Below are 23,607 nucleotides of genomic sequence, written 5' to 3'. Positions count from 1 at the left end.
TTTCTGAGTTTTGGAACTGAATGACCAACTTGTATGTTTTTGTTAACCTGAGAGATTTGCTTAACCACATTGTGGGCATTGGGGAGGTAGAAAAAAGAAATAGAAAATTAAAAGATATTCACATAATCCCCACCTTCAGTGGGCAGCTGTCATCATACAATGTCTGAAGGCCTCTGATGAAGCAGCTGGCAGGGATGGTGGAGGTGCTTCTTTCCCTCATGGTCTTGATGGTGGCTCATTTCTGTAAACTTAAAAAAATTGTACTGGCAATTCCATCTATCACTGCTGCAGTAAATGTACTTATTTCAGAATAGTCATTCCTGCATATCTTTTGTTAATTGTTCATTTCTGGCATAGATTCCTGGGTCACTACAGTTTATATTTTTGCATCTAGAAAAGGGATTTTTAATCTCCTTATTTTGGGTCTCAAAGCTAGCTCCTTACCATTAGTTCCTGCAAATGCTATAGTGGCTCATTGAGAAAATAGGCTTTGTTATGGACATCTGGAAAAGTTGAATAGTTTTTATCTGCTTATTTTCCTTTATCCAGAAACTGCCCCCCTCAGAATAGATTAAAAGAGCATAATTTCTCTTTATTACATTTTTTCTTTTAATATTTTCCTTTTGCTCATGTGTTAAATGACACAACTTTTTATTGTAGACCTGAAAGTCTTGACTAATACAAAATTTCAGTCAATTGAAACCTTACTTGCAATGTTTAAAAAGTATTGAGTTCATCTGCTTCACATCTTTACTAAAGTACACCTCACTGAAGCCTTTCCTTGGCCATCTTATTTAAAATTGGAAGCCCCACTCCTGTACTTTACTTGTTTTATTTTTCTCTACAACACTTACCACTAACTCTTAATTTTTTAAAATCTTATTTTCTGTCCCTCCATCTCCACCCCAATATACACTACATCCCATGAGAGCAGGGGTTTTTGTCTGTTGCATTCTCTTTTCCAAAGGCAGGGTACAGTCAGGATGTTCAATATGGATGCTGCCGAGCTTGGGCCTAAGGACTTGTTCTCAGCGGCTGGTCTGTGAGACAGGGAAGGAGGTGGCAGGTGTTTGTGTTTGGGGTGAAGGTGAGCATTTGACACGTCTTAGAGGTAAAGTGCCAGGTCTGGGCCCTTTGCACCAAAGCACCAGCAGTCACAGCAACAGAGACACCATGGGCTGGTATTTTAATGGGAATAGGTGAAGTCAGTGTGGGATCAAACCGAGCTGAGAATAAGGTAGACATAGGAGGCCTTCAGTTCATCAAGTTGAGCTGTGTATACAGAGGAGCTTTTTTCATCACCTCTTTTAGTAATTTGTTGAATAATTTTAACATGAAGATGAAACTTTCCATTAGCATCATGAGAGCAGTAGCCATACTTTTCTTGTTCCCTGCTGTTTGTCCAGCACTTAGCAGAGTTCTGGTTCATGTTAGGTGTTTGTGAAATTCTAATTGAGTGAGTGAGTGAATGAAATCCCATGTTGAGTGCAACATTTCAAAGTGCATATTTTATGCAGGAAAGGGAGTGGAGAGAAGGAACCCTCCTACATTGTTGGTGGGAATATAAATTGGTGCAGCCACTATGGAGAAAAATATGGAGGTTTCTCTAAAAGCAGAGTTACCATATGATCCAACACTTCTGGGCATATATCCAGAAAAGACAAAAACTCTAATTCAAGAAGATACACACACCCCAATGTTCGTAGCAGCACTATTTATAATAGCCAAGACATGGAAGTAGCTAAATGTCTATTGACAGATGAATGGATAAAGAAGATGTGGTATATGTATACAATGGAATATTACTGAACCATAATAAAGAATGGAATAATGCCATTTGCAGCAACATGGATGGACCTAGAGATTATCATACTAAGTGAAGTAAGTCAAAGACAAATATCATATGATATCACTTATTTGTGGAATATAAAATATGGTACAGATGAGCTCATTTACAAAACAGAAACAGACTCACAGACATAGAAAACTTATGGTTATCAAAGGGGAAAAGGGCTGGGAGGGGTAAATTAGGAGTTTGGGGTTAGCAGATACAAACTACTATATATAAAATAGAGGGAGGTGGGATGAATTGGGAGATTGGGATTGACATATGTACACTATTGATACTATTTATAAAATAGATAACTAATGGAAACCTATTGTATAGCATAGGGAACTCTACTCAGTGCCCTGTGGTGACCTAAATGAGAAGGAAATCCAAAAAAGAGGGGATATATGTATACGTATAGCTGATTCACTTTGCTGTACAGTATAAACTAACACAATATTGTAAAGCAACTGTACTCCAATAAAAAAAATAAGATAGATAAACAACAGAGTCTTACTGTATAGCACAGGGAACTATATTCAGTATCTTTTTTTGTTGTTGCGGTATGTGGGCTGCTCACTGTTGTGGCCTCTCCCGTTGGGGAGCACAGGCTCTGGACGCGCAGGCTCAGCGGCCATGGCTCACGGGCCTAGCCGCTCCGCGGCATATGGGATCTTCCCAGACTGGGGCATGAACCCACGTCCCCTGCATCGGCAGGTGGACTCTCAACCACTGCACCACCAGGGAAGCCCTATATTCAGTATCTTGTAATAACCTATAATGAAAAAGGATAAGAAAAAAAATATATATCTGAATCACTTTGCTGTACACCAGAAACTACCACAAACATTGTAAATGATCTATACTTCAATTAAAAAGAAAATTCAAAATGCATATTTTATGCCCGATATATAAAAATCTAGTTAATATGCAAGCTTTATCACCATCTTATCTCAATTTTTTCTTTACTCAGTTTCTTTATTTTTCCAACATAGCATTCCTTTAAATAAGTGTCCTCGGTATATTTGAGAGATGATTCAATTTAAAAGTGCATTAACTATATAACTTTCAAAACTATATGTTTTATGTAACAAAGTATTCTCTAATTATAGCTGTTGGAGTTAACATTACTGTTAATTGTTTCTTTGAGACAAAGTTACATCTGTGAGGATCTCTATCATGGGTTGGGGGTGGGGTGCAACTAAAAAAAATTCTTTGGCAAAGCAAAGGGACTGGCTCTCTCATTGTAAATTTAACTTGAACTGCATAACAAGCTGAGCCTTTTCCCTTGGTTTTCTAAGGTTCTTCACACACTCTGTTCCTTTTCAGCTCTTTTAATTAATGCTATATTCTCAGACTTTGTCTACACTTACAAGATGGAGGAGAACCCTAAACCACAGTAATATGTTCTGTGTTATTAGCTTGCATTAGATGTTCCTTAGCCACAGAAAAGTTGGTTATCCTGTAACTAAAATATGAGGCTCAGGTAAGCAGTAATAGTTTAAATACAAATAACTTTTTACAGCTGGAATATTTAAAATAGTTTTGTTCCCTCCCTCCATGGGTAAACTTCATGCACATGAAAATAATTTTAAATTTGTAGGTTAAATTCATTTCTTAGCTCCTTTGAAATAGTCTGGCCTTTTCAAAAAAGAAAGCTTTAATCATACTGTCTTCCTTACAAAAGGTCACTTCCTTCATGTAAATTAGGATATTTTTGCATCTGGGTCCACTCTGTGGTTTCTTTATGGGTATAATTAACTTAATTGCCTTCTCAGTGCTTTATGATAGGAAAATGGGAACTATTTTAAACTTTTGTAGGTATTGACATTTAAAATGATTAAACTTGTGAACATGGTTCAACTTTATTCTAATGCAAAAATCTGCACAACATGATGAGGTACAATATGGTGTTTGACTGAATTTCGTGCACTGTATGTAAGTCATGGAATATGCACAAGATAAAAAAAATCAAATATAATGATGAATGATAGAAATTTCTGTTCTGAGAGGAGTAACTTCGTTTCTTGAAACTGGGGTAAAAGTGGTTGAGAGATCTGGCTCAGTAATCAGAATGGCCTTAGCTTAAAGCCTGCCTCTGCCACTTTACAGCTTTGGGAGGGCTGATAACCTCCCTAAGGCCATTCCTTTATAAAACTGGGATAATGAAAGTATTTATTTCATAAGGTTGTGAAGGATTAAATGAAGTAATGCATGTAAAGCTTGATACATTTCCATAATCAGTATGCAATAAATGCTAACTATAAATTATATATATATTTTGTGTATGTGTGGTATGTATACTGGAATTGGGCCAGGCCCTTTTGAAGATGTCTCATAAAACTAATGTAGCAAAACTTCTAGGCAGATACCCATGTTATTTAAGTAAGTACAATCAGCTGATTTCACATTAGCAGATGTCTTTATTTGCTCCTAAAATCTTACAAAGTGAAGTTACATTTACATGTCGTATGAATTCCCCTTTACCCTTTTGGATATTTCCCATTTGACCAGAGTCTTTTCGTTTTTGGTAAAAGTGAAATATCTTTTCTAGACACACAACCCTACTATTGCACATTATCACCCTACCACATATACATTCTGTATACCACATATGTACCCTTTGTCACTGTAAAAATTACTTTTCACAATGTTATTGTTCTCTATTGTGGCAGGTAGGAATGTGTCTGTCCTTGAACCATTTCTTCACATCTTAGAAAACATTAATATCTCACTTGTTATAGAAATGGTTTGGAAATTATAGTATCGAATAACACTGCACTTCCATAGGTCATTCTTGGCATAACAGTATTAACCCCTAGAACATCAGCCCAACTTGAAAAAGGAAAAAGTATCTGCTCTTAAAATAATGTTGAAAGCTCTGTACTTTATTCATGTTAGCCTGCACTCAGCAAATTCTTTAATAAGCTTGGTTTTAATTTTTCACTGCTCATGCATGGCAAATAAAATGCCACAAATGAGGAAAGGGATGAGAGTTGATCTGATGGGAAGTGGCTACAGGAGTATGCTTTTAGACATGACAGTGGAAATTGTCTGACAATCTGATATCAAGAGGAGAAAAAACTCAAAATACCACCCAACATTTCAGTAATGGACAGTCATAATTATATCCTTGTCATCAAAAAAATGTTAAAGAATATTCAGCATTGTAGAAAGCAAGATAGTATATAATTTCCTAGAAATTTCAACTGAAATATTTTCAGTTTTACCTTCATATAGCAGACTACACATACAGTGTAACATAATTAGAAATAGCATTCTGACCATTATATCCAACCAGCCACTTTTTCTTCTTTAGTTTCCATTGGCCCCACCTTTTAAGTCTTTGTGAGATCAAAAGAGTGTTTAATTAAAGGGTCTTAAAATTCTCTACAAATGAATGTGGTTGGTTAACAAAGAATTTTCTTTTTTGATACTGATTATGATGTTTCAGATGACCATCCATAAGGTATTTGGTTAGTGCAGGATTTCTCAAGTCAGCACTGTTAACCTTTTGGGCTCAATAATTCTTTGTTGTGAGGGGCTCTTCTGTGCATTGTGGGATGTTTAGCAGCATCCCTGGCCTCAATTCACTAGATACCAGTAGCTCTAGACATTGCCAAATATACCTAGAGAGCCAAAATTGCCCCAGGTTGAGAACTATTGGTTTAGTGTAAATGCGTTTAAGTTGGGTGTGAACTTAAATTTAAATTAAATTTAAATTAGGTATGAACCAGGGACTTCCCTGGTGGTCCAGTGGGTAAGACTCCGTGCTCCCAATGCAGGGGGCCCGGGTTTGATCCCTTCAGGGAACTAGATCCCGCGTGCATGCCGCAACTAAGAAGCCCCCATGCTGCAATGAAGATCCCGTGTGCTGCAACTAAGACCCGGCGCTGTCAAAATAAATAAATAAAAATGAACAAATATTAAAAAAAATAAATTAGGTATGAACCAAATGCATCATTAGTCATTTTAGCTATGCAGAACATCCAGTTACCATCATTTCTGGTTGGTCATTTTGGGTACCTTCTGGTCTCACTTTTTTTGTTGTTGAATGGAGGAGAGAACTGCCTGTGTATCTTACATTGTCCATATTGTAACTTGAAAGTACTGAAAAAGATTTCTGTGACTCACAGGGAAGTGTACATCATTGTTTTAACTTCACATTATAGGAGCTTCTAGACTTTTTGGTGGGCCATATAATTCCTAGTAGAGTGCCAAGTGCTGGTTGAAGGGGAGAGCACTTGCAACTTGCCTAATTTTACCTGGTGCCCTAAAATAGCTGGTGCTCTTGAATTCAGTCTCTGGATATGCTGAACGCAGCAGGAGAGAGCACCAGAGAACCTATGAGAGAGATGAATGTTGCCAGCCTCTGTTGCCCTGGCCAGAGAGGGTGCTGCTGGCCTTGCTATCTCATTTTCTCCTCTTTCTCATTCCATCAAGAGTTTTATCATTTCCATATTGGTTTTGCAGTAGCGTGAACCAGATAAGGGGATGCGCAAAAGCACCAGAGGAGGCTAGAGCTATGGGAATGCTTTGAGGGAGTTTTAAATAGGCCCAGAAATAATGGCAGAATGTGAGAAGTGCACGGGCGATCAGAGGGGATTTGAGATGTTGCTATAGAGTGGACATTTTATTCATATTCATATTTGAAGGCCTTCTACATGCCAGGTGCTAAGCAAAGAGTTTTATATACACAGCTTCATTTAGTCCTCCCACCAATTTTCTGAGGCATGTACTGTTATATTTATTTAACAGATGAGGAGGCCAAGGCCTCAGAAGGGTGATTGACTGGCCCAAAGGCTCACAGCTACTAAGTGGTAGAACCAGGACACATCCAGGCTGGTCCAGGTATGAAGCCTGCAGTCGTAACCACAGATTCAGTTAATATGCTGCTAGATACTACATTTCTAGTTCGTGAGATTTAGAGACACAAATAGTGGAAACTTATCTTTTATTCTAATTAAATAAAAAGAAACTAAAATACTTTGGACCTGTCAACTTAAAAAATATGTGCAACCTAGAAGTTGAGAGTTACGGTGTTTTTTTTTTTTAATTAATTAATTTTTATTTTTGGCTACGTTAGGTCTTTGTTGCTGCACGCAGGCTTTCTTTAGTTGTGGCGAGCGGGGGCTGCTCTTTTGTTGCATGTGGGATCTTCCTGGACCGGGGCTCGAACCTGTGTCCCCTGCATTGGCAGGAGGATTCTTAACCACTGCACCGCCAGGGAAGCCCCAAGAGTTACGTTTTATTCAGTGAGAATTTTTACGGGAGGCAGCATCTCAAGTAACCCTGAGAGAACTGCTCCAAACAGGCCAAGGGGGAGCTAGGATATATAGGAGTATTACAACAAAGTGCAGGTAGTAGGAACAAAAGATTACTGTTAGTTAAAGAAAACTAGAAATCTCAAGCTTAGCACTTTTCTATGTATGGTTCATGCAAGAGTCTGGGCTCACTGAAATCATTCCTTTGATATGCATCTCAGCTGTCTCGGGCCTGTATCCTGTATTTTCATATCCTGAGTTTCCTCAGGGCTCACTGTGGGGAGTGGCTGCAGTCTGATGACTGCTAGATGGTAAGTGTTCTTTTCCTTCCTGAGTTCCCTCAGGGCTCACCTATGGCAGCTCACCTATGGCAGTGGTTGCAGTCACTGATGACTTTGTAACATCCTTTGTTTACTGATATGGCATCCTTTGTTTACTGATATGGCAGGCAATATTCCATTTATCAGACCACTGAGAAGAGAAATAGAGTGCTCCCTGGCCTTGTGAGAGCCCATGTCTTCTAGCAGAATACCACTCTTACTCCTCCTCCTTGTGTGTGTGTATGTGGCTTCCTGGTTTGGGTTGGTAGCTTGTTAATTTAGGTGGATATATAGGTAGATTTAAAAATATTTTTGGACAGATAATTTTAAGGCTAGAAAGGAGATTACATGCACTGTTAACTGTTGATTTATGATAAGATAAATGTATAAATCATCTAGATATATCTCAGACCATTGTTCCTGCCCACTGTCATCTGCTTAAATAAAATCTCTGCATCATTCTTAGAGAATTACTTCAGGTGATCCCAATTTATGAACAATAGGCTAGTAGCCCTCTGGTTTTATGGTATGTTTTATGGTAAATAAATTCCTCTGTCCCTCTAGTTAAGCAAAGTTCACTGAACCATCAACCCTGGGATCTGGTCACAGTGGCTCAGCTCATTCCTGTCCCCAACTATTCCTAATAAAAAAGTTTTATCTTTAAAGCTCTTGTTTGTAAATTGTCACATTCCTCAAAAGTTTTTCCTTTTCTTTATGATGAAGAAAAGAGTTTGTGAGAAACAGAATGTCAAGTCAAGAAAATCTTTTATCCTAGGAGAGCATAGTACTGATAGTGATCTAAAGTCCAGGTGAAAATGAATGATACAGCTTTCAAGTTCAGTTTTTTTGCATTTGACTGTGATGACAGTTTTGAAGAAGGAACAGTATTTAAAAAGGACCTAAAAAAATTAAAGTAATACATTGTGATCAAAAAAAAAAAGTTGACAGGCTGACTTTAAAAAAAAAAAGGTTTTTTGAGGTAGAGTTCAGATACTGTACAGTTTAGCCATTAAAGTAGACAGCCTGCACAACTACTGAAGCCCGTGCGCCTAGAACCCGTGCTCCACAACAAGAGAAGCCACCGCAGTGAGAAGCCCGCACACCGCAATAAAGAGTAGCCCCCACTCGAGGCAACTAGAGAAAGCCCGTGCACATCAACGAAGACCCAACACAGCTAATCAATCAATCAGTCAATCAAAAAAAAAAGCCAACAAAGATATACCAAAAAAATAATAAATAAAGTAGATAAGCTGGGTCTTCCCAGGTGGCGCAGTGGTTAAGAATCTCCCTGCCAATTCAGGGGATGTGGGTTCGAGCCCTGGTCCAGGAAGATCCCACATGCTGCAGAGCAACTAAGCCCCTGTGCCACAACTACTGAGGCTGCGCTCTAGAGCTTACGAGGCACAACTACTGAGGCCCGCGTACCTAGAGCCCGTGCTGGGCAACTAAAGAAGCTATCACAATGAGAAGCCCGTGCACCGCAATGAAGAGTAGACCCCTCTCGCGGCAACTAGAGAAAGCCTGTGCACAGCAACAAAGACCCAACGCAGGGCTTCCCTGGTGGCGCAGTGGTTGAGAGTCCGCCTGCCGATGCAGGGGACACGGATTCGTGTCCCGGTCCGGGAAGATCCCACATGCGGCAGAGTGGCTGGGCCCGTGAGCCATGGCCGCTGAGCCTGCGCGTCCAGAGCCTGTGCTCCGCAACAGGAGAGGCCACAGCAGTGAGAGGCCCGTGTACCACACACACACAAAAAAAGACCCAACGCAGCCAAAAAAAATAAAATAAAAAATAAAGTAGACAGGCTGACTTCTGAGATGGAAAAACTTTGAATTGTTTCAATACTGTCCCATAGAACTCTGAATTAGGCGATGATTTTTGACAAAGGAATTTCTTCTCTTCAAAGGTGCTTAATCCTGGCAAGGTAAGAACTGAGGTAAAGATCAAACAAAGGATGGGGGGCATTTCTTCAGAATTCAGAAAGGTTTGGCAACCTTTAAGAAGACACTCTGTCTCAAATTTGTAACCATTTAATGCTTTCTACCAAATTGTGTAACATTGAAATGGTGATTGATAATGTAAATAGATATGTTGAGGTGATTGATAATGTAAATAGATACGTTGACTTACTGTGGTATCTTGCACAGAAGCTTAGCAAAGTGGGATAGAAGAGCAAGGGTCACTGATGAGTAAGCACCTATGGAAATATGTACCTTCCTCTAACATTTACCAGTTGAAGACTTTTGGGTGTGTTCATAATTGGTCATGAAAGAATGTGAGGTGAATGAAGTGGAAAGATGATTCAGACGTCCTTTAAGAGATAGGAAAGCCTGCAGTTGCTATAATAAGATCTGTTAGAAAAAGAAGTTGGTCCTCAGTGAAGTTTTTAGTAAAACTCAGTCTTGTCTAGTTGTTACAAGAAAAAAATCCTTTAAAAATATACAATATTTATAATATGGCTTGTTAAACATAAGTTTTTACATGCTTAATATTTGTAAAAGCCCATGTTGAAGTTTTCTTTTTATTTTGCTATTTCTATGGTATAAAATAGGTATTTAGGAAATTTGACTTTGATTTACATAATTCTTACCCTTTGACCATTGCTTAGGAATGATTAGATTGCAGATTGGGGGGTGCCTATAGTACAATGGCTTTTTATATGGGTAAGAGCTGAAGGAAACATCCCATGCTAGGATACTGAATAAAAACTGTTGTTTCTGTGAGTGCTGAAAATGGCAGTCGGAAAACATATTTATTGCATTCCATCAATAGGTCTTTATGCATTGGTTATTTTGGAAATGAACTTACACATTTCATGCAAACAATCATTTGGAGAATGAGGCATAATTTGAGTTGTGAATAAGATATATATTATTTCCAAGAGTCTAAAATTTATCTGTTAAACACAGTTTCAAACAGCTTCTGTAAGGACTTCCTGCTTGTAGAACTTACAATTTTTCTAGGGAAGCCTAAAGGCTATGTAAAATTTTTTTAGTGGTTGCAACTAATTTTTGTTTGTTTGTTTGTTTTTTGTTTTTTTTGCGGTACGTGGGCCTCTCACTGTTGTGGCCTCTCCCGTTGGCGGAGCACAGGCTCTGGACGCGCAGGCTCAGCGGCCACGGCTCACAGGCCCGGCCGCTCCGCGGCATGTGGGATCTTCCTGGACCGGGGCACGAACCTATGTCCCCTGCATCGGCAGGCGGACTCTCAACCACTGCGCCACCAGGGAAGCCCGCAACTAATTTTAAAATGTTGTTTTGTCTTGCTCATGTGCACTCCCTAGCCTAGGCAGTGTGGGGCATGATTCTGCCCTCAATGGAGAGAACATCAATACCTGTTACACAAACTAGAAAGTGATCAACTTAGAATGCGTAGAGGTGCCAAAAATCTGCAGCAGGGGCCACAAGGAACAGTCCACAGAGGAGGAGGTGGCACCAGTTCCACCCCTGAAGGTGGGATTTAGCCTTGGATCAGTGAGGGAAGTTCGCCCTGCCTAGAGTGGGAAAGCACAGGCTGGTTATGGTGAGTGCAGTTAGTTTAGTTAGCCACCAGCCCTGGGCTATAGAGATATTCCAAGTAAAGGATAAAGCAAAGCCCTTCCCATAATCTGCATAAGCTGCCTCTCCCACCAAAAGCAAAAACCCCCCCAAAACCTCCCCAGATGAATCATGCACTTTTCTATCTGGGAGCTGCTATTTGGTCTACTGTTCTATAAGTAGTCACCCAGTTTTCATCTGAGGAGTCACTGGACTGAAAATAAAACCTTCACACATCTTTAAGTAAAGAAGATATTGGCTCAGTACTAGAAGAATTTAAGTCTTTGGTCTCTTAAAATTTGTTTTCCTTCACTATATTTTCATGATTTAGAATTAACCTTTATGTTTCTCAAGGAGTAGTCTCTGGGGTATGGTTGGAATGACTCAAATAAAGGCTATTAAAGTTATTCTTTCACCTTCCCAGAGTTAAAGTTTATTGTCCTTTAAGCATTAGGTTTTTGATTTAAGGTGACACTATTATATATACACAGTTGTGCTGTATTAAATGAGACTGTCCATTTGAAATATGAGAGATATCTGACACAACTAATAATTAAATCTATAGTGAAAGGCTTAATATTCTAGTCCTGGGTTATCCATTAACTTGCCCAGTGACAGGGCATATCACTTACCTTGAATGACTTGCTTTGTTTTTCACCTGTTAAATAGAATGTAACCTGGCTAAATACTTAATAAGGCAAGGTTTGGAATACACAAACAAAAATGCTGTCCCTTCCCCCAGGACACTGTCTGATATGTTCACTGTGGAATCTTCACACATAACAGGCACTCAGATATTTGTTGGTTAAAATCAATGTAGAAGAGAAATCGTTTTTTCCCCCCTGTGGTGTTAGGAGAGGGAAAAAACAAAACCAAAAGCAAACAACCCCTCTCCCCCAAACCACTCATTAAGGGGGAAATAACACAGGTATAAGACAAAAAACTGTTTGGCAAAAATGAGAAGTGAATGCCTGCCTGATCTGTCCTCAGATCTTCAGGTTCCTCAAATTGTAACCTTGGCGCCTTTCGTTTTGCCCTCACTTGCTCATTCACTTTGGTTGATTCATTCAGTCAGAATTCACTTATTGAGCACCTATAGGTGCCAAGCCCTGGTTTAAGCATGATGAATTTGGGCCCATGCCATCATCGTAGTAGAACAGTGAATAGAAGCAGATCACAGCGCTATATGGTGTTAGAAGTATTGTGATGAATGTATGTATAAGGTATAGTAGGAATACAAATAAGAGAGACCTCATTTCTGTCTGAGCAGATGGAGCAGAGTCGGATGGGCTCATAGAAAAATGAGTGTCTTGAGCTTGGTCTTGAAATATTAATGTGTATTCAGCAAGGGGAAGGGAAGGAAGTTGAAAGGAAGAGAATGGCAGATCATGGGGGACATAGGAGCAGACTGATCACCTCCTGTAGGCTGAATTATAGGAGAGGATGTGCAAGAAGGATATGAAGAAAAACTGGGGAAAACCTGAAACCATAAGACGTCTCCTGAGACAGAATATTCTAAAGTAGGATTATAAATTAATATATTTTATGTTATGTTTCTCCCCAAAAGTACACTAAGTATTATATTTTTATGTAATTTAGTCTTCATAATACTATTGTTGGGTATATCGTTTGCAAATATCTTTTACTATTCAGTAAGCAGCCTTTTTGTTTTGTTGATAGCTTTCAAAAGTTTTTTAGTTTGATATAGTCCCACTTGTTTTGCTTTTGCTTTTGCTTCCCCTGGCTGAGGAGACATATCCAAAAAAATACTGCTAAGACTGATGCTAAAGAGCATAGTGCCTCTGTTTTCTTCCAGAAGTTTTATGGTTTCAGGTCTTATATTTAAGTCTTTAATTCATTTTGAATTTATTTTTGTGCATGGTGTGAGAAAGTAGTCCAGTTTGATTCTTTTGCATGTAGCTGTCCAGTTTGAACACCATTTACTGAAGTGGCTAAGTTTTCCCCACTGTGTATTCTTGCCTCCTTTGTCATAGATTAATAGACCATATAACTGTAGATTCATTTCTGGGCTCTCTATTCTGTTCCTTTGGTCTATGTGTCTGTTCCTGTGCCACCACCAAACTGTTTTGATGACTGTAGCTTTGTAATATAGTGTGAAATCAGGGAGCATAATACTTCTGCTTTGTTCCTCTTTCTTAAGATTGTCTTGGCTATTTGACATCTTTTGTGTTTCCATACAAATTTTAGAAGTATTTTTTCTAGTTCTGTGAAAAATGCCATTGGTATTTTCATAGGGATTGCATCAAATCTGTAGATTGCCTTGGGGAGTATGGTCATTTCAATGATAATTCTTCCAATCTAAGAACACTGTATTTCCATCTGTTTGTGTTGTCTTCATTTTCTTTCATTAGTGTATTATAGTTTTCCAGGTATGGGTCTTTTACCTCCTTAGTTAGATTCATTCCTAGGTATTTTATTCTTTTTCATGTGATTGTAAGTGGGATTGTTTTCTTAATTTCTCTTTCTCATGGTTTGTTGTTAGTGTATAGAAATTTGACAGATTTCTGTATATTTTGTGTCCTGTAACTTAACCGATTTTATCGATGAGTCCTACCTAGTATTTTTTTGGTGGTGTCTGTAGGATTTTCTGTGTATAGCATCACATCAACAAGCAGTGACAGTTTTACTTTTTCCTTTCCAATTTGGATTCCTTTTATTGCTTTTTCTTGTCTGGTTGCCATGGCTAGGACTTTGAATACTATGTTGAATAAAAGTGGTGAGAGTGGGTATCCTTGTCTTGTTCCTGATCTTAGAGGAAATGCTTTCAGCTTTTCATGGTTGAGTATGATGTTAGCTGTGTGCTTGTTATATGGCCTTTATTATGTTGAGGTATATTCCCTCTATGCCCAGTTTGTTGAGAGTTTTTAATCATAAGTAGAAGTAAGCAGCCAGAGAAAAAAAGATGTATTACGTATAAAGTAATAGAGATAAGGATCTTTGGCAGATTTCTCCTCTGAAACAACGAAAGCAAGAAAACAAAGGAGCAACATCTTTGAAGTACTCAAAGAAAAAACTATTAACTCCTAAGTCTATACCCATTGAAAATGTTTTTCAAAAGTAAAGGTGAAATAAGGACATATTTTAGACATTTTCAGACATACAAAAGCCTAAAGAATTCATCACCAAATGGATGGGCTTTCAGGTTCCCTATTTGATTGGGCAGAGATGATTTGATCATAAACAGGCAGACCTTAGCTTGGTCATTCAGAATGTGTTTCTAGGAATGAGGAACTTGGACTGAGAAAATCATATTACTGTATGAAATTGGGGCCTACATTTGGTAAGCCAAGGGGACTGAATGACAGAAGGTTGGTTGTGAGCAGAGGAAGACTAGTCTGTGAAATGAGATACAAAGGTGACGCCAGAAAACCTCCCTTCGTTTCTGGAGGTCTTCCAATTTCCTGTTATAGTCTTTCCTGAGACTGAGTTGCAGCCCTCCCTACATTTGGTTTCTGTGAGAAAACCATTTCATCTTTAGAGTAGATTTAGTTGTTTTTAAGCTAGCTCTACATGTTCTTGGAAATTGTCACCAAAAAAAAAAAGTTCCAAATTTTCTTTCTTGTTTATTTTAGGGTAAATGTAAATGATGAAGTTGTCAAATCTAGACAGAAGAACAGAAATAATAGTCAATTGTGAGTATTTAGCCGTTCTAGGCCCATCATCTTTGGGATACTCAACACGTTTTCTTAGGGAACTTTAAGGCCTTGGGTTTCTGTTAAGTCATGGAGGAAAAAGATGCTATAGCTTTTAAAGTTAGTTCCTTTTCTCACTATCTAGAGTGCCCAGGCAGCCAGAAATTGTTGAAGAAATGAGGAAAACAGTGGCAAGTGCCTCAATGTCAACGTTGGTGTGAGTGTACCAGAAAAATTAGGGTTTTGTATATGCACTATTTGCTTTTCTAGCATTCTCTACAAAATGCCCTATGTTTTGATTATTAGATAGCATCTTTGATTTTGCCTTTTCATTAATCACTAGTCTTTTATAAGCCTTTTTAATCCTTTAAAAATCACTCGTGGGGCTTCCCTGGTGGCGCAGTGGTTGAGAGTCCGCCTGCCGATGCAGGGGACACGGGTTCGTGCCCCGGTCCGGGAGGATCCCACATGCCCACATGCCGCGGAGCGGCTGGGCCCGTGAGCCATGGCCGCTGAGCCTGCGCGTTCAGAGCCTGTACTCCGCGACGGGAGAGGCCACAACAGTGAGAGGCCCGCGTACCGCAAAGAAAAAAAAAAAAAAAAAAAAAGCAGTAAAAATTAAAAAAAAAAAAATCACTCGTGGTTTGTTTTTTGTTTTTTTAATATTTATTTATTTGGCTGCGCCGGGTCTTAGTTGCGGCTTGCAGGATCTTCATTGCCCCTTGCAGGATCTTGTTTAGTTGCGGCATGTGGGAGCTAGTTCCCCCACCAGGGGTCGAACCTGGACTCCCTGCATTGGGAACGTGGAGCCTTACTCACTGGACCACCAGCGAAGTCCCTGTTTTAAACAAGTTTTTAAAATTTTATTTATTTATTTTTGGCTGCGTTGAGTCTTCATTGCTGCACGCAGGCTTTCTCTAGTTGCGGCGAGCGGGGGCTACTCTTTGTTGTGGTGCATGGGCTTCTCATTGCGGTGGCTTCTCTTGTTGCGGAGCATAGGTTCTAGGCACGTGGGCTTCAGTAGTTGTGGCATGTGGGCTCAGTGGTTGTGGCTCGTGGGCTCTGGAATACAGGCACGGTAGTTGTGGCACATAGGCTTAGTTTTTCCGCGGCATGTGGGATCTTCCCGGACCAGGGCTCGAACCCGTGTCCCCTGCATTGGCAGGCAGATTCTTAACCACTGTGCCAGCAGGGAAGCCCTTAAACAAGTTTTGATTGCTGTTTGTCTGTATCTCTAACCTAATAGTTAAGAAAAAACCAAACCTTTTATTTAATTCGATAAGTTCATAAGCATGCTTTTGACCAAATATTTTGCTGGTTAATATCTTAAATTCACTAGACTGCAATTTAGAATCTCAGAATTTAATAGTTGCCTTTTTTTTTAATTCCTCAATGTTCTTGTTTCTAACAATGTATTTTGTGATTCTTTGCAATTTTCTTCCTTTCTGGGTGAAGTAACAGAGTATTAAAGTCTTTTATGAAGGTCCTGGCGATCTCAATACTCTTTGGGGGTGCTTTGACCTACTTAGAATGGTTCTTTGTGTTGGAGAGCATGTTTATCCCCAGGGTAACTGCTACAGAATTGCCCCGTGTGAATGCATTGAAACTTCCCACTTTGCAAAGTCTTTTTATTACACAAACACAATGAAGCTTCATGCAGCCAAAAAGAAGTGAGGAAGATTGCATTGTACTTGACTTCCTTAAATTAAGAAGTTTTATTCATCTCAGTTCTACAGATTCTAACAATAATATTTTGAACGAGGATTTCACAGTAGCAGTTGCTTACACGTGTTCCATCTCAATATGATTGCTGTTTTGAGAAACATCTTTATGCATTTTGTTTAATTATGAAACATCATTATGCATATAGAGAAAATTTTACTTTGTACTTAGATCTTTTTTAGGCATATGGCTCTGTGCCTAAAATTGCCATTTTAAAGAATATAGCAGTTAGTCCTTTTAGATATTTAAAGATAAACTATCAAGATAATTGTATTTAACTTACAGTATACATTTAAAATTGTATACTGTATACATTTTTTAATGTTTGTACTTATTAATATTTGATGTTTTGATTGACAGAATATCTATGTCATTTGCTTTCTTTAGGGTTGGGTCATTTGCAGTAGACTTTTTTTCCTAATCGTTTCAGGGTTTTAAATGCAAGTAGATATAGAAATTAGAAAAAGAGTCACTTAAAATAATAAAATAAGTGGGGCATGTTCCCTTTGGTCATCATCAAGATTTGATTTCAAAGATATGTGATGTTTGTTAAGACAATATGATGAATGTAGAGGTGTTTTTATGTACCTTGGCCTCTAGGAGGCAGCATGATCCAGTGTAAAACTTCTGGATCCTGAATAAGGAAACTTGGTCTTTTGTCATTTGAAGAATTTTCCTGTATGAAATTATTTGCCCTCTGAATCATATCGTTACACTGGGAATGAATAAAATAACAGCTGATAGAGTCCTAGAGAAGGAGATTTGGTGAGTATGTCATTCACTTTGTGATTACTTGAAAAGGAATTACTGTGACTGCCATAGCAGTAGCCTAATGATTGAGAAAGTAAAGGAATTAATAATTTTAATGGATAGGTATTTTTCCATTTGCAGACCACAGTTCTCTTGTGTAAATGCTCTATGAGCATTACTGTCATTAACAGTTCAGGGCTCTCATTTCTAGCTGGTGTTTTTGCTAAAGTACTATGTTAAGTGTTGATTTAAATATAATTTGTTTTATTTTTATTTTTTTTAAATATTTATTCAGTTGCGTCAGGTCTTAGTTGGGGCAGGCGGGCTGCTTAGTTGCAGCAGGCGGACTCCTTAGTTGTGGCAGGCGGGCTCCTTAGTTGCAGTTTGTGGGCTCCTTAGTTACGACATGCGAACTCTCAGTTGCAGCATGTCTGTGGGATCTAGTTGCCCGACCAGGGATCAAACCCGGGCCCCCTGCATTGAGAGCGTGGTTTCTTAACCACTGAGCCACCAGGGAAGTCCCCTGTATAAAATTTGAATAATCATATTTAAATTAGCAAATGTTATAGCTCTCCTACTAGCAAGTGTAGTTCTACAGCTATTATTAAAAGCTATCTAACATTGGTTGAAATTCAGGAGATACATTATGCCAATTTCTTCATTGTAATTAGATACTTTTGCATGTGATCAAAATATACTGTGACATGTGACTTGCTGGCTTCAGGAGAACAGGGATTGTGAATGTGTTGTATGAGGACAATGTGAGAGCAGTAGTCCTTTAGTCTATTTTCCTTCCTTTTCCTGTTTTCACAACATCTGAATAATGGCTATTTAGTGACTTGGCTGAGAGTATTGTAGTAAAAGGATAATGCCCCCTGGTTCTCCTGGAATTACCACTTTTAGAAGAATTTGTTCTGCTCAAAATTCAAAGGTATTCAGAAGGCAAAGGCACTGGTGGGAGGATTTATTTATAACCTTATTTATGAGATTGATATTGTTTTTATCATTAATTTAATTTTAGATCTTTTTTCAACCAAAACCTCATAAAGTTCAGCGTACTCTTTTACCTTTGAATATGCTTAATGCAGAAAGAATTAACCAAAGTAATAAAAAGTTATACTGAAAGAAGTGATAAATGTTAAGAAAAATTAGAGTGCCATATATTCTAAAGAAGTTCACTACTTCTGTTTCCAGAAAAGGATGGGGTGCTGTAAAATGGAAGTCTCTGTGAACAAATAATCTGACATTTTCTTGTTTGAATGGTCTGAGACTTCCGCCTCCTCTTTAGAATTTGAGACACAAAGGTCTTCAGTCAGCTAATGAGCTGGGCTGCTTTTACTTTAAAATAAATAAATAAATAAATGTTCATTGTTTCTATATTGACTGGGTGATATTTGGGACAAAATGGAAATGGAGAACATGAACTGGTATAACCTGTTCTGAATTCTGTAATGAGTAGGCATGTACTTGATGAAGGAATTAAATTATTTGGAAACCTTTGGATTTTAAAAAACAAAACAGGGCTTCTATTCTCTACTTTTCATGTATTCTACATTATGTCATTAGAAGGTTACTTTTAGGTAAACATGTAATTTCTAACAAGAAAAACTGCAATTTAAAGAAGTATTCTATTCCAATATTGTTTATAATTTTTTTTTTTTTTTAAACATCTTTATTGGGGTATAATTGCTTTACAATGGTGTGTTAGTTTCTGCTTTACAACAAAGTGAATCAGCTATACATATACATATGTTCCCATATGTCTTCACTCTTGCGTCTCCCTCCCTCCCACTCTCCCCATCCCACCCTTCCATGCTGTCACAAAGCACCGAGCTAATATCCCTGTGCCTTGCGGCTGCTTCCCCCCAGCTATCTACCTTACTACGTTTGTTAGTGTGTATATGTCCATGACTCTCTCTCGCCCTGTCAAAACTCACCCTTCCCCCTCCCCATATCCTTAAGTCCGTTCTCCAGTAGGTCTGCGTCTTTATTCCTATCTTACCCCTAGGTTCTTCATGACATTTTTTTCCCTTAAATTCCATATATATGTGTTAGCATACGGTATTTGTCTTTTTCTTTCTGACTTACTTCACTCTGTATGACAGATTCTAGGTCTATCCATCTCATTACAAATAGCTCAATTTCATTTCTTTTTAAGGCTGAGTAATATTCCATTGTGTATATGTGCCACATCTTCTTTATCCATTCATCCGATGATGGGCGCTTAGGTTGTTTCCATGTCCTGGCTATTGTAAATAGAGCTGCAATGAACATTTTGGTACATGACTCTCTTTGAATTTTGGTTTTCTCAGGGTATATTCCAAGTAGTGGGATTGCTGGGTCATATGGTAATTCTATTTGTAGTTTTTTAAGGAACCTCCATACTGTTCTCCACAGTGGCTGAACCAATTCACATTCCCACCAGCAGTGCAAGAGTGTCCCCTTTTCTCCACACCCTCTCCAGCATTTATTGTTTCTAGATTTTTTGATGATGGCCATTCTGACTGGTGTGAGATGATATCTCATTGTAGTTTTGATTTGCATTTCTCTAATGATTAATGATGTTGAGCATTCTTTCATGTGTTTGTTGGCATTCTGTATATCTTCTTTGGAGAAATGTCTATTTAGGTCTTCTGCCCATTTTTGGATGGGGTTGTTTGTTTTTTTGTTATTGAGCTGCATGAGCTGCTTGTAAATTTTGGAGATTAATCCTTTGTCAGTTGCTTCATTTGCAAATGTTTTCTCCCATTCTGAGGGTTGTCTTTTGGTCTTGGTTATGGTTTCCTTTGCTGTGCAAAAGCTTTGAAGTTTCATTAGGTCCCATTTGTTTATTTTTGTTTTTATTTCCATTACTCTAGGAGGTGGGTCAGAAAGGATCTTGCTGTGATTTATGTCATAGAGTGTTCTTCCTATGTTTTCTTCTAAGAGTTTGATAGTTTCTGGCCTTACATTTAGGTCTTTAATCCATTTTGAGCTTATTTTTGTGTATGGTGTTAGGGAGTGATCTAATCTCATACTTTTACATGTACCTGTCCAGTTTTCCCAGCACCATTTATTGAAGAGGCTGTCCTTTCTCCACTGTACATTCCTGCCTCCTTTATCAAAGATAAGGTGTCCATATGTGCGTGGGTTTATCTCTGGGCTTTCTATCCTGTTCCACTGATCTATCTTTCTGTTTTTGTGCCAGTACCATACTGTCTTGATTACTGTTGCTTTGTAATATAGTCTGAAGTCAGGGAGCCTGATTCCTCCAGCTCCTTTTTTCGTTCTAAAGATTGCTTTGGCTATTCGGGGTCTTTTGTGTTTCCATACAAATTGCGAAATTTTTTGTTCTAGTTCTGTGAAAAATGCCAGTGGTAGTTTGATAGGGATTGTATTGAATCTGTAGATTGCTTTGGGTAGTAGAGTCATTTTCACAATGTTGATTCTTCCCATCCAAGAACATGGTATATCTCTCCATCTATTTGTATCATCTTTAATTTCTTTCATCAGTGTCTTATAATTTTCTGCATACAGGTCTTTCGTATCCTTAGGTAGGTTTATTCCTAGATATTTTATTCTTTTTGTTGCAATGGTAAATGGGAGTGTTTTCTTGATTTCACTTTCAGATTTTTCATCATTAGTATATAGGAATGCCAGAGATTTCTGTGCATTAATTTTGTATCCTGCTACTTTACCAAATTCATTGATTAGCTCTAGTAGTTTTCTGGTAGCATCTTTAGGATTCTCTATGTATAGTATCATGTAATCTGCAAACAGTGACAGCTTTACTTCTTCTTTTCCGATTTGGATTCCTTTTATTTCCTTTTCTTCTCTGATTGCTGTGGCTAAAACTTCCAAAACTATGTTGAATAAGAGTGGTGAGAGTGGGCAACCTTGTCTTGTTCCTGATCTTAGTGGAAATGCTTTCAGTTTTTCACCATTGAGGATGATGTTTGCTGTGGGCTTGTCATATATGGCTTTTATTATGTTTAGGAAAGTTCCCTCTATACCTACTTTCTGGAGGGTTTTTATCATAAATGGGTGTTGAATTTTGTCGAAAGCTTTCTCTGCATCTATTGAGATGATCATATGGTTTTTCTCCTTCAATTTGTTAATATGGTTTATCACATTGATAGATTTGCGTATATTGAAGAATCCTTGCATTCCTGGAATAAACCCCACTTGATCATGGTGTATGATCCTTTTAATGTGCTGTTGGATTCTGTTTGCTAGTATTTTGTTGAGGATTTTTGCATCTATGTTCATCAGTGATATTGGCCTGTAGTTTTCTTTGTTTGTGACATCCTTGTCTGGTTTTGGTATCAAGGTGATGGTGGCTTCGTAGAAGGAATTTGGGAGTGTTCCTCCCTCTGCTATATTTTGGAAGAGTTTGAGAAGGATAGGTGTTAGCTCTTCTCTAAACGTTTGATAGAATTCACCTGTGAAGCCATCTGGTCCTGGGCTTTTGTTTGTTGGAAGGTTTTTAATCACAGTTTCAATTTCAGTGCTTGTGATTGGTCTGTTCATATTTTCTATTTCTTCCTGATTCAGTCTTGGCAGGTTGTGCATTTCTAAGAATTTGTCCATTTCTTCCAGATTGTCCATTTTATTGGCATAGAGTTGCTTGTAGTAATCTCTCATGATTTTTTTTATTTCTGCAGTGTCAGTTGTTACTTCTCCTTTTTCATTTCTAATTCTATTGATTTGAGTCTTCTCCCTTTTTTTCTTGATGAGTCTGGCTAGTGGTTTATCTATTTTGTTTATCTTCTCAAAGAACCAGCTTTTAGTTTTATTGATCTTTGCTATTGTTTCCTTCATTTCTTTTTCATTTATTTCTGATCTGATTTTTATGATTTCTTTCCTTCTGCTAGCTTTGGGGTTTTTTTGTTCTTCTTTCTCTAATTGCTTGAGGTGCAAGGTTAGGCTGTTTATTCGAGATGTTTCCTGCTTCTTAAGGTGGGCTTGTATTGCTATAAACTTCCCCCTTAGAACTGCTTTTGCTGCATCCCATAGGTTTTGGGTCGTTGTGTCTCCATTGTCATTTGTTTCTAGGTATTTTTTTATTTCCTCTTTGATTTCTTCAGTGATCACTTCATTATTAAGTAGTGTATTGTTTAGCCTCCATGTGTTTGTATTTTTTACAGATCTTTTCCTGTAATTGATATCTAGTCTCATGGCGTTGTGGTCGGAAAAGATACTTGATACAATTTCAGTTTTCTTAAATTTACCAAGGCTTGATTTGTGACCCAAGATATGATCTATCCTGGAGAATGTTCCATGAGCACTTGAGAAAAATGTGTATTCTGTTGTTTTTGGATGGAGTGTCCTATAAATATCAATTAAGTCCATCTTGTTTAATGTATCATTTAAAGCTTGTGTTTCCTTATTTATTTTCATTTTGGATGATCTGTCCATGGGTGAAAGTGGGGTGTTAAAGTCCCCTACTATGAATGTGTTACTGTTGATCTCCCCTTTTATGGTTGTTAGTATTTGCCTTATGTATTGAGGTGCTCCTATGTTGGGTGCATAAATATTTACAATTGTTATATCTTCTTCTTGGATCGATCCCTTGATCATTATGTAGTGTCCTTCTTTGTCCCTTTTAATAGTCCTTATTTTAAAGTCTATTTTGTCTGATATGAGAATTGCTACTCCAGCTTTCTTTTGGTTTCCATTTGCATGGAATATCTTTTTCCATCCCCTTACTTTCAGTCTGTATGTGTCTCTAGGTCTGAAGTGGGTCTCTTGTAGACAGCATATATAAGGGTCTTGTTTTTGTATCCATTCAGCCAATCTGTGTCTTTTGGTGGGAGCATTTAGTCCATTTACATTTAAGGTAATTATCGATATGTATGTTCCTATTTCCATTTTATATATTGTTTTGGGTTCGCTACTATAGGTCATTTCCTACTCTTGTGTTTCGTGTCTAGAGAAGTTCCTTTAGCATTTGTTGTAAAGCTGGTTTGGTGGTGCTGAACTCTCTCAGCTTTTGCTTGTCTGTAAAGGTTTTAATTTTTCCATCAAATGTGAATGAGATCCTTGCTGGGTAGAGTAGTCTTGGTTTCAGGCTATTCTCCTTCATCACTTTCAGTATGTCCTGCCACTCCCTTCTGGCTTGTAGGGTTTCTGCTGAGAGATCAGCTGTTAACCTTATGGGGATTCCCTTGTGTGTTATTTGTTGTTTTTCCCTTGCTGCTTTTAATATGCTTTCTTTGTATTTAATTTTTGACAGTTTGATTAATATGTGTCTTGGCGTGTTTCTCCTTGTATTTATCCTGTATGGGACCCTCTGTGCTTCCTGGACTTGATTAACTATTTCCTTTCCCATATTAGGGAAGTTTTCAACTATAATCTCTTCAAATATTTTCTCAGTCCCTTTCTTTCTTTCTTCTTCTTCTGGAACCCCTATAATTCGAATGTTGGTGCGTTTCATGTTGTCCCAGAGGTCTCTGAGACTGTCCTCAGTTCTTTTCATTCTTTTTTCTTTATTCTGCTCTGCAGTAGTTATTTCCACTACTTTATCTTCCAGGTCACTTATCCGTTCTTCTGCCTCA

The 23,607-nt window shown here is 38.2% G+C and overlaps 1 protein-coding gene across 6 annotated transcripts in view; it reads left to right on the top strand.

Annotated features, from left to right (window-relative positions):
* The window catches only part of FGD4 (FYVE, RhoGEF and PH domain containing 4), a 211,515-nt gene that overhangs the window by 14,607 nt on the left and 173,301 nt on the right, over nucleotides 1-23,607 (top strand). Inside the window, exon 1 of one of the 6 annotated variants that reach the window (XM_032644484.1) lies at nucleotides 14,785-14,816. The exons of the other annotated variants lie outside the window; for them this stretch is intronic. The gene's annotated coding sequence lies outside the window, so the exon portion shown is untranslated. Of the gene's footprint in view, nucleotides 1-14,784; nucleotides 14,817-23,607 lie in introns of those variants that run through there. 6 annotated transcript variants of the gene reach the window in all.

Source organism: Phocoena sinus, chromosome 10, assembly GCF_008692025.1.
Source record: "Phocoena sinus isolate mPhoSin1 chromosome 10, mPhoSin1.pri, whole genome shotgun sequence".
In the NCBI taxonomy this organism is placed as follows: Eukaryota; Metazoa; Chordata; class Mammalia; order Artiodactyla; family Phocoenidae; genus Phocoena; species Phocoena sinus.
Note: the sequence above shows the minus strand (reverse complement) of the source record. Positions and strands in the feature narration are given on the sequence as shown.